This window comes from Neovison vison, chromosome 2 (assembly GCF_020171115.1).
Source record: "Neovison vison isolate M4711 chromosome 2, ASM_NN_V1, whole genome shotgun sequence".
Lineage (NCBI taxonomy): Eukaryota > Metazoa > Chordata > Mammalia > Carnivora > Mustelidae > Neogale > Neogale vison.
This window is the reverse complement of record NC_058092.1, coordinates 123747519-123759776: the sequence shown is the minus strand read 5'-3', so window position 1 is coordinate 123759776 and position 12258 is coordinate 123747519.

Sequence of the window (12258 nt, the reverse complement as noted above, 5' to 3'; positions counted from 1 at the left end):
GGCCTTTTGATGCCATCCCTCCTTTGGTCGGTCATCACAGACACAAGCTCTAGTGTGAGCAAATATCTGACATCCACCCTTCTTCCGGTGCTGGATGTCTCGAATAAACCGCTGCACATTGGAACTTCCTTTCCGCTTGGCACTGAATTGAACCGTAGCTTGTGCTTACAATTCCATCCTCAACGGACTAGTCCCCAAGCCGCTTGATAGGGAAATCTGGAGCCACAACGCAGCATTCTGCCTTCCCCATTGAAAGAAGAAATGCCTGCTGAGTCTGGCCAGAAACCCCACATGAGGATCAATCTTCTTGGCCCTCGATTCAACCCCGATTTATAGGCTGCCACGGCCACTAGTGCTATATCTGACAGAGCCTGAGCCCCGACCAAGTTTCAGCCACAAGAGAGTGGGCCTCATATCTAGCATTTGGGATTGCCATGACCCAGTACGTCATCTACCCATCCTTGGCATTCAGGCACTTGTTCCCAGACCTTGGCTGGAATCCCTGTCAATGGGGGAAGCTGAAGCACAATAGAAAACTACTCTTTCCCCATGGCAATAAACCTGGCTGTTGGGATGGGTGTCCAACCCTCAAAGGGGGAGCCAGTTGCAAGACCAATGAGAGCACACCCACTCCTGAGGGCCACACTGGGCACAAACAGGCATTGTGACCCTCAGCCTGAAGATGCTTTTAAACAGTCCCTCTCAGTTTCACCACCATGATCTCGCATTGCAGGCCTGGTACGCCTCTAGGCACAAATCCAAAAACTTGGTGGGATTTTCGAGGTGCCCAAACCCAGAGCCTGTCTCTGGTATCCCTGTTTTGGGGCACCCCTCAGATGGAAAACAGCACACTTCCCTTCCCCGAAAAAGCCACCAAACTATGGGGAGCCACCAAGATCCATACAGAGGAAAAGTTTCCCATGGACCCATGAGAACCCACCTGCATTCTGAGGCCATCCAGGACACACAATCCAGGGAGAAAAGCCTGTGCTACCACCGTCCCGTCACCCTAATTACAGTTCCACATAAGCTGCCCTCAAGGTCTAAGCATTGAGCCTGCGATCATCTCTCCACTCACCCTAACTCAAATTTGTGTTTGCAGACTTCTCTACCAAACCATGGCACACATGTCCTCCAGGATGGGGTATCTGTATCCACACCACAGGACTGTCCCTTCCATCCCCAAGGAAACTGTGCCCGTCCCAGTTGCCCAAACTTCCTAGATTAGGGGAAATATGCAAGGCCTCTGAGCCTACCCCAATATTGGCAGATGCTCTGAACAGAAATGCACAGTCTGAAACACCCTGATCACCTACATCTAGGCAGACAGCCAATTCAATGGTCCTGAGTCAGAATAGTGAAAGCTACATGCCCCTAAGACCTCATTGGAGCCCTAGATTCGGTATTCAGTCATCTGTCCTCAGAGGCCTGTTCTGGAATGCAAACTTATGATACAACATGTGGTCCCTGGGCCACAAAACAGAACACCTCCTGTCCCCAGAAGGAAACCGTGCCCTTCCATCTGTGCAAAAGCCCAAGGTAGGAGAATCCTGCACAGCACCTTAGCCACCAGCACATTCTAATATCTTCCTGGTAACAAACCAGCTTTGTGGCCCATCTGCAAGAGATTCCATGTCAAATCAAGGACTTGGTACTTCGCTCCAGAGACACCAGAAGGAAGCTGCCATGTTCTTCAGTTGCAATGGTCAATGAAGTTGAACTTTCCAGGCATCCATGTGGTACGGCTCTTCCACCCATACTTTCCACATGGGGGACCCTGGAGCAAATAAACCACAATCCACCTCTCCAGTAGAACGAAACCTAGCTATTTGGAGCAGCTCATAAGCCTCAACGTGAAAACCCCTCCATGGCTTCTTGACGCCATCCCTCCATTTGTCAGTCATCACAGACACAAACTCTAGTATGAGCAAATATCTGACATCCACCCTTACTCAGGTGCTGGATATCTTGAAAAAGCTGCAGGACATAGGAACTGCATTCTGCTTGGCACTGAATTGAACTGTAGCTTGTGTTTACAATTCCATCCTCACCTGACTGGTCCCCAAGCCCTTTTGATATTGCCGGAGCCACAACGCAGCATTCTGCCTTCCCAATAGAAACAAGTGCCTGGTGAGTCTGGCCAGAAACCCCACATGAGGATCAATCTGCTAGGCCCTAAATCGGAGGGAACCAGATTTATAGGTTTCCCTGGCCACTAGTGCTGTGTCTGACAGAACCTGAGCCCTAGTGTCAGTCACCAAAGTGTGGGCCCCACATCTAGAATTTGGGATTGCCATGGCCCAAGTACGTCATCTCTAACAAACCTTGGTATTCAGTTACCTGTCCCCAGACCTTTCTGGAATCCCTTCCAATGGGGCAACCTGAAGCACAATAAAGAACTCCTCCTTCCTCATATCAGGAAACTTGGCTGTTGGCATATGTGTCCAATCCTCAAAGGGGGAGTCAGTTACAAGTCCAATGAGACCACGCCCACTCCTCAGTGCCGTACTGGAAGCAAACAGACATTGTGACCCTCCGCCTGAGCATGCTTTCAAACAATCCCTCTCTGTTGCAGCACCATGAAACCACATTGCAGGCCTTGTACGCCCCTAGGGCCAAATCCTAACCTTTGTTGTGATGTCCCAGATGTCATGAACCAGAGCCCGTCTCTGGAATCCCTGTTTTGAGGCACCCATAAGATGGAAAACAGCACTCTTCCCTTCCCTGAAAAAGCCACCAAACTATGGAGAGCCACCAGGATCCATAGTGAGGAAAAGACTCCCATGGACCCATGAGACCACACCTGCATTCCAAGGCCATCCTGGACACACAATCTGGAGAGAAAAGCCTGTGCTACTGCCTTCCAGTCTTCCTGATTATTGTTCATGACGAGCTGCCCTCCAGGTCTATGCATTGGGCCTGCGATCCCATCGCCACAACATCACTAACCCGAATTTGTGTTTCCAGACTTCTCTCCCAAATCCATGGCTCACATGCCCACCAGAATGGGATCTCTGGAGCCACACCACAGAACTCTGGCTGCCATCGCCAAGGACACTGTGCATATCAGAGTTACCCAAACCTTCCAGATTAGGAAAAACCTGTAAGGCCCCTAAGCCCACCCCAATATTGCCGGCCACTCTGGACAGAAATGTGCCATCTGAAATATCTACATGATCACCTACATCCAGGGAGACAGCCATGTCAATGATCGTAAGTTAGAAGATTGAACTTAAAATGCCCCTAGGCTCTCAATGGAACCCCATTAGGTTTTCAGGCATCTGTCCTCAGGGGCCTGTTCTTATATACCAATTTATAAGACATCATGTGGTCCCTGAGCAACATGAAAGGACATATCCTGTCCCCAGAAGGATACCGTGCTCTTCGACCTGTGCAAAACCCTCAGGGTAAGAGAATACTGCATGGCACCTTATCAACCAGCACATTCTAAGTTCTCCCTGGTAACAAACCAGAATTGTGACCCATTTGCAAGAGATCCCATGTCAACTCAAGGCCTTGGTACTTTGCCCCAGAGCCACCAGAACGAACCTTCCTTACACCTCAGCTGCAATGGTCAATGGAGGTGTGCTTTCCAGGCACCCATGCAAGAGAAATCTGGTTCACAAACTTTCCACATGGGGGAACCTAGAGTAAACAAACCAGACTTAACCTGCCCAGTACAAGGAGACATTACTTTTTGTAACAGTTCACAGGCCTCAGCATGTGAACTCCTCCATGGCCTCTTTACTCCACCCCTCTATTTGTTGGTTATCATAGACACAAACTCTAGTGTGAGCAAACATCTGACATCCACCTTATTCCAGTGCTGGGTGTCTCGAGCAAACCGCTGAACATTGGAACTGTCTTCTGCTTGGCAGTGAATTGAACTATATCTTGTGTTTACAGTTCCACCCTTAACCAACCGGTCCCCAAGCCCTCTTGATGAAATCTGGAGCCACAACGCAGCATTCTGACTTCCCCATCGAATGAACAAATGCCTAGGAGTCTGCCCAGAAACTCCACATTAGGATCAATCAGCTCGGCCCTTGAGTCAACCCCGATTTATAGGCTGCCACGGCCACTAGTGCTGTCTGACAGAGCCTGAGCCCCGACCGAGTTTCAGCCACCAGAGAGTGGGTCTCATATCTAGCATTTGGGATTGCCATGGCCCAGTACGTCATCTGCCCATCCTTTGTATTCAGGCACCTGTATCCAGACCTTTGCTGGAATCCCTGCCAATGGGGCAACCTGAAGCACAATAGAGAACTCCTCCTTTCTCATGGCAGGACATTTGGCTGTTGGGATGGGTTTCCAGCCCTCAAAGGGGGAGCCAGATACAAGACCAATGAGATCACGCCCACTCCTGAAGGCTGCCATGGGCACAAACAGGCATTGTGACCCTCAGCCTGAGCAGGTTTTCAAACAATCCCTCTCAGTTGCACCATCATGATCCCGCATTGCAGGCCTTGTACACCCCTAGGCCCAAATCCTAACCCTTGATGGGAAATCCCAGATGCCCCTAACCAGAGCCCATCTCTGGAATCCCTTTTTGGGGCACCCATAAGATGGAAAACAGCACTCTTCCCTTCCCCAAAAAAGCCACCAAACTATGGAGAGCCGCCAGGATCCATAGAGAGGAAAAGTCTCACATGGACCCATGAGACCACACCTGCGTTCCGAGGCCATCCTGGACACACATCTAGAGAGAAAAACCTGTGCTACTGTCTTCCAGTCACCCTAATTACAGTTCATGACGAGCTGAACTCCAGGTCTACGCACTGGACCTGCGATTACATTTCCACTAACCCTAACCCACATTTGTGTTTGCAGACTTCTCTCACAAAACCATGGCTCATATGACCTCCAGGATAGGTCTCTGGATCCACACCACAGGACTCTGCCTGCCATCCCCAAGGAAACTGTGCCCATCAAAGCTGCCCAAACCTTCCAGTTTATGAGAAACACGCAAGGCACCTGAGCCCACCCAATATTTTTGGCAGCGCTGGAAGCAAATGCCAGGCTGAAACACCCTGATCACCTACATCCAAGAAGACAGCCAATTCAATGATCCTGGGTCAGAAGATTGAACCTGATAAGCCCCTAGGACCTCATTGGAACCCTAGATTAGGTTTTTAGACATCTGTCTCAGGGTCCTGTTCTAGAATACCAACTTAGATACAATATGTGGTCCCTGAGCCACACAATAGAATATCTCCTGTCCCCAGAACGAAACCGTGCCCTTCGACCTGTGCCAAACCCTCAGGATTGAAGATTCCTGCACAGCACCTTAGACACCAGAACATATGCTAGTTTGTGCGTTGCTCCAAACCACAAGGTTTCCACCTGCTGGACAGTCGAATCCTGTTGAATGGCTCCTGGATGGCCCATACGGAAGGAATGGAGAGCAGGGTTCGAAGGATGGATGCCTGTAGAGCATACCTTGCATTCCCATTGGCTCTTTGCGACAAGACATGTTTGAACTACTGGCTCTGGGGTGAGCTAACCGGGGGCTGAGTTGAAATGGACTCTTCTGAGGATGGGTCATAATGTGGGTTTGTGTCCATGGAGACCTTAGAATGTGCTGGTGGCTCAGGGGCCTTGAAGAATTAGCCCAAACAAAGGGTTTGATATGGCTGCAATAAAAATTCTCCCCATGTGGAGATTAGAGAGGTTCTGTTTGGTGCCTCTGAAAAGCCCCAGATGCTGGTCTTCAAACCAGCTCTCCGAGGAGAGACACCTGGAAACCAAAGCTAGGTTTCAGATAAGGGCCTAGGTCCCTGTCTGTTTCAATCTTCTGTCTCTGGGGACACTGTCTGAGTGTCTAAGTGAAGATAGTTGCTCAGCTGGTGTCAGAGTGCCCCTCTTAGTCCAGGGCAGCCAACACTGTTGGCATGGCCTCAGAAGCCTTGGAGGTTTCTCCTAATCTGTAGGGTTGTAGCCAATGGATTGGGCACAGTTTTCTTGGAGAGGACAAGCAAAGTCCATTGGTGTGTCTCCATAGGCCCTAGCCTGGAGGATGTGTGGGTCCAAGCTGTGGGCACAGAAGACTGAAAACACAAACTTGGCTTAGGTGCTGCGCCGAGGGTATGACAGGCCGGATCCACATACCGTGAGGGGAGATCCTCGGCTTATGAAAGAAGGGTGAATGGGAGGCAGTCACATAAGCTTTTGTCTCTGGATGTTGTGTCCCCCATAGCCATGGAATGTAGGGGTGGCCTCAGGGGCTATGAAAGAGTCTCCCTCTCTGAGGAGTTGGAGCAGCTCCAAAGACTTTGGGGTCATTTTGTGGGAAGGGTGGAGTCCTGTTGTCTGGCTCAGGTGTTCTTCCAGGAGAGGGACTCCAGATCACAGTCCTGGGTACGAGTGAATGGCAAACTCGAGCTCTGGTGAGGATTGGGATCATAGGGGCTTGGCCAGCCCAATATGAGGGCTCTTGGTTCAGGCCCTGAGAGGCCTTCCTTCAACATGGGGCTCACGCTGACGGTCACAATGCGAGTTGGTGCCCAAGGTGGCACTCAAGTTTGGGCTTGGCCTCAGGGGCCATGAAGGTTTCTCCTACCCTGAAGGTGTGACTCCATGCCAACAGCATGCTTTATCTCCATGGGAAGAAGGAGTTCTGATTTGTGCTTCAGGTACCCACATGTTCCAGGATTTGATATAATGTCTAGGTTCAGATGTCTGAAAACCCAGGTTGGGAAGAGATGATGGCGTAAGGCCATGGCGTGTCTGATGTGCTGGGTGTGCGGCCAGCTGTCTCCTTGTTCTGTTGGGACATCTGGCCTCAGGCTGTGTCAGACAGAGCATTAGTGGCCAAGGCAGCCTATCCAATTGGGCTGCGGTCAAGGCCCGAACAGTTTGATCCTCATTTGAGGTTTCTGGAGAGCCCCACAGGGCAACACTTTTCTTCTGGTGGGCAGGCAGAGTGATGTGTTGTGGTTCCGGAATTCACAGTCTGGAGGGCTTGTTTCCCAGGAGTGTGAGGAAGGAAGTCTGAAAACACAAGCTAGCATTAGGTTTGGGGCCGAAGGGAGGGCAGGCCCACTCTGTAGTGGCTGAAAAGAGATCTCCTGCATCTGAGGTCAGGGCAAGTATCAGACGTTGCCTCAGGCTGGAGTTTTTGTCCATGATGGCCCTTTCTTGAAGGGGGTGGTGATGTCATGAGGCCAGGGAGGTTTCCCTACGCTGGGAGTTGTGAGCTACTCTAAAGCTCAAGGTTTCCTTCTGCAGGACAGTCGAGTCCTATTGGATGGTTCTAGGACGACCCCTTTGGAAAGACTCGAGAGAAGGGGGTCTAAGCATGGATGCCTGGAAATGCCAACTCACATTCCCACTGGCTGCTCGGGGCAAGGCAGGCTCAATCTGCGGGCTCTTGGGCAAGCTACCCAGAGGGCTGAGTAGAAATGCACTCTCCAGAGGATGAGTCATAATGTGGGTTGGTGGCCATGGAGAACTTTGAATGTGGTGGTGGTCAGGGACTCTGCAGGATTCTCCAACCAAAGGGTTTGACACAGCTCCAACAAGGAAGCTTCCCATGTGGGTGTTCTGTTTGGTGCCTCAGGAAAGCCCCATATGCTGGTCTTCGAACCCAGGCCTCTGAGGAGTGACACCTGGAAACCAAAGCAAGAGTTCAGATTAGGGCTTAGGGGCCTTTCCGGTTCAATCTTCTGTCTCTGCGGACATCTGTCTGCGTGTCTGCATGGAGGTAGTTGCTCAGCTTGTGCCAGAATTCCCCTGTTTGTCCAGGGCGGCTTACAGTAGTGGGATGTCCTCAGGGCCCTTGAGGCTTCTCCTATTCTGTGGGATTGTGGCCAATGGAATGGGCAAGTCTCCTAGGAGGTAGCAGGACAGTCCTGTGGTTTGGCTCCAGAGGCCCCAGCCTGGAGGCTGTGTGGGCCAGGGCTGTGGGGACAGACGTCCAAAAACACAAACTCGGCTGAGGTTTGGGGCCGAGGTTATGGCAGGAGTGATCTACAGTCCGTTAGGGGAGCTCATCGTGATTAGAAAGTAGGGCAGGTCAGAGGTGGTCATTCAGGTTTGTTTCTGGATATTGTATTCACAATGATCGTTTAATTTAGGGGTGACCTCATGGGCCATGGGAGGGTCTCCCTCTCTGGTGATTAGCCCAGCTCCCAAGAGCTTGGGGTCATTCTGTGGGAATGAAGTAATCCTGTTTTCTGCCTCATGTGTCACTCCAATAGAGGGATTCTAGAGCAGAACCCTGGGTACAGACAACTGGAATACCCGCCCTCTGGTTAGGCCTGGGGGCCTATGGGCATGGCAAGTCCCATATGCGGGCTCTTGGTCCAGCCACTGAGAAGTGTTACTTAAATAGTGGACTCACACTGAGGGTCACAATGCTTGTTTGTGCCAAAGGTGGCCCTCAATAGTGGGCGGGGCCTCATTGAGCATGCAGGTTTCTCCTGCACTGAACCTTGGACATGCCAACGTCAAGGTCTCTTGCCATGGGGAAGGAGGAGTTCTGATTTCTGCATCACGTTCACCTCTGGGCACTAATTGGAGATAAGGTCTAGGTTCTGAAGCCTGAAAACTGACGTTGGGAATAGATGACGACCTAAGGCCATGGCGGGTCCGATGTGTTCAGTTTGGGGCCAGCTTTCTAGGTGTCGTTCAGGAGGTCTGCGCTCAGTCTGTGCCAGACAGGGCATTCGTCCCCATATAGGATGTATAATTGGGGTACAGTCGAGTGGCGTGCAGAAGAGAATCATTTGGGGTTTCTTGGTAGCCCCATAGGGCAAAGTTTTCTTCTGGAGGGCAGGCAGAGTGCTGCATTCTGGCTCCGGAATTGCCAACCTGGAGGGCTTGGGGGCCAGGAGTGTGAGGACGGAAGTCTGAGAACACAAGCTTGGCTTTGGTTTAGGGGCGAGGAAATGGCAGGCACACTCTGCAGAGCTGAATCGAGATTTCGTGCATCTGAAGTCAGGGCGAGTTTCAGACGTTGGCTCAGGTTGGACTTTCTGTCCATGATGGCCCCCTCATGAAGGGGGGTCATCACGACGCCATGGTGGTTTTCCCATGATGGGAGTAGTGAGATGCTCGAAACCATAAGGATTTTCTGAAAGTCAATTGAAACCTGTTGGATGGCTCCAGGACATCCCATATGGAGTGATTCCAGAGCAGAGGTCTAATGAAGGATGCCTGGGCAGCTCGCCTCGCATTCCGATTGTCTCCTAGTGACACAACACGTTTGATAGCTGGCTATGGCGTAGCAACCGAGGGTGCTGAGTTGAAATGGATTCTCCTGAGGATAGGTCATAATGTGGTGTTGTGTCCATGGAGACCTTCGAATGAGGAGGTGGAACACAGTCCCTGAAGTATTCTCCTAACTGGAGGTTTTGACACAGCTCCAATGAGCAAGTTTCCCATGGGGAGACAAGATTTGTTCTCATTGGTGCTTCAGTAACCCCCCATATGCTGATATTGAAAACCAGAACTCTGAGGAGAGATGCCTGGAAACCAAAGCAATGGATCTTATTAGGGCCTAGGGGCCTGTCCATTTTAATCTTCTCTCGGGTTATCTGTCTATGGGATTGAGTGGAGGTAGTTTCTCAGCTGGTGTCAGATCGCCCCTGTTCATCCCGGGCGGTCTACACTATTGGGATGGCCTCTTTGACTTTGGAGGTTTCTCCTAATTTTCAAGTTTGTGGCCAATGAAATGGACAGAATTCCTTTGGGGGAGGGAAGGCACAGTCCTGAGGTGTGGCTCTAGGGGCCCAAGTGTGGAGGGTGTGTGGGACACAGCTGTGGGGACTGAAGTCTGAAAACAGAACCTCAGCTTAGGTTTGGGGAAGTAGGTATGGGAGGCCCGATCTACAGACCTTGAGGAGAACTCTTCAGGATATGAGCAAAGGGTGAGTGTGAGGCGCTTGCTCTGGCTTTTGTCTCTGGATTTTGTGTCACCGATGGCCGTGGAATGTTGGGGCAGCCTCATGGACCATGGACGAGTCTCCCTCTCTGGGAATTTGGCCTGATCCCAAGATTTTGGGGTCATTCTGTGGGATGGGAGGAGTCCGTTCTGATGTTTTTCCTCAGGTGTGCCAATAAAAGAGGGATTCCAGAGCAGAGCCTTTGGGAGGGGCTATTGGACAACCCGATCTCTGGTTAAGATTGGGGGCCTAGAGGCATGGCAATCCCCATACGCTGGTTTTTGGTCCAGCCACTGAGAGGTCTTACTTGAGGACAGGGCTCACACTGAGTGCCACAATGCATGTTTGTGCCCAACACAGCCCTCAAGCTTGGACGGGGACTCATGGGCCACTCTTGTTTATTCTACACTGAACATTGGACAACATGCCAACCACAAGGTTTCTTGCCATGGGGAAGGAGGAATTCTGATTTCTACATCACGTTCACTGCTGGGCAGTGATTGGAGATAAGGACAAAGTTCTGAAGCCTGAAAACTGAGTAGTAGGAATGTCAGTTTCAATCTTCTGACTCAGGACAATTGACTTCAGAGTCTACCTAGATGTAGGTGGTCAGGGTGTTCCAGACTGTATTTGTTTACAGAGCGGCCTCCAATATTGGGTTGTGCTCTGGGGCCTTGCAGGTTTCTCCTAATCTGGAAGGTTTGGGAAACTTTGACGGGCACAGTTTCCTTGGATATGGAGGGCACAGTCCTGTGGTGTGGCTCCAGAGACCCGATCCTGGAGGGCATGTGAGCCATGGTTTTGGGAGAGAAGTCTGCAAACAAGAACTCCAGTTAGGTTTAGTGGTGAGGTGATCGTAGGCCCAATGCATAGACTTGGAAGGAAGATCTTCAGAAACTGTAAATCGGGTGACTCGAAGGCAGTAGCACTGGCTTTTGTATCTGGACTGTGTGTCCCAGATGGCCTCGGAATGCAGGTGTGGTCTCATTGGTCTATGGGAGATTTTTCCTCTCTAAGGATCCTGGCGGCTCCCAATAGTAAGGTGGCTTTCTTGTTGAAGGGAAGAGTGCTGTTTTCCATCTTAGAGGTACCCCAAAACAGGGATACCAGAGACGGGCTGTGGGTCTGGGTGCCTGGAAAATCCCACCAAGGTTTAGGATTTGGGACTAGGGGTGTAACAGGCCTGTAGTGTGTGTCCTGGAGGTGCAACTGAGAGTGTTTGTTTGAAAGCATGCTAGTCTGAGTGTCACAATGCCTGATGTGCCTAGGACGGCCCTCATGAGTGGGCTTTGTCTCCTTGGCCATGCAGCTGGCTCCCACTTCAAGGTAGGACACTCATCCCAACAGTCAGGATTCCTGCCATGGAGAAGGAGTGATTGCCTATTGTGCTTCAGGTTCCCCCTGGAAACACTTTGTTGGAGTGATTCCAACAAAGGTCTGGGGACAGATGCCTGAATACCAAGGATGGGTAGAGATGAGGGACCTGAGACATGGCCAGTCTCATATGCTGGATATGGGCCCGACTCTCTGAGTGGCTGACATGAGGTGAGGGCTCAGGCTCTCTCAGACACAGAACTAGTGGCCAGGGCTGCCTATAAATCAGGTACCCTTTGAGGGCCGAGCAGATTGATCCTCATGTAGAGTTTCTGTGCAGAATCACCAGACCCTTATTCTTTCTAAGGGGAAGGCAGAAAGCTGCATTGTGGATCCAGAATTCCTTATCAGCAGGGCTTGGGGACAAGTAGGGTGAAGATGGAATTGTAAACCAAGGCTAAGGTTCAATTCAGTGCCAAGTGAAAGGCAGTTCCAGTGTGTATTGGCTGATTCCAGATATACAGCACCAGAGTAAAGGCAGATGTCAGATGTTTGCTCATGCTGGAGTTTTTGTCTATGATGACCGACTAATGGAGGGGTGGTGACAAGAGGCCACGGTGGATTTCCCATGCTGGGGCTTGTGAGATGCTCCAAAGAGCAAGGTTTCCTTCTACGGACAGGGGGAGTCTGGTTTATTTGCTCCAGGGTCCCCCATGTGGAAAGTTTGGGTAGCAGAGCACTCCCGCATGGATGCTTGGAAACCACACCTCCACTGACAATTGCAGCTGTGTACCATGACAGGTTTGTTCTGGTGGCTTTGGGGCGAAGAACCAAGGCTTGGAGTTGAAATGGATTCTCATGATGTGTCACAATGCTGGTTTGTTACCAGGGAGATCTTAGAAGGTGTTGGTTGCTATGGGACCATGTAGGATTCATCTACCCTGAGAGTTTGACACCGATCCATGTTCACGGTTTCCTTCTGGGGACAGGAAATGTTCTGTTTTGGGGCTCACGGACCACATGTTGTATCATAAGTTGGTATTCCAGAACAGGCTTCGGA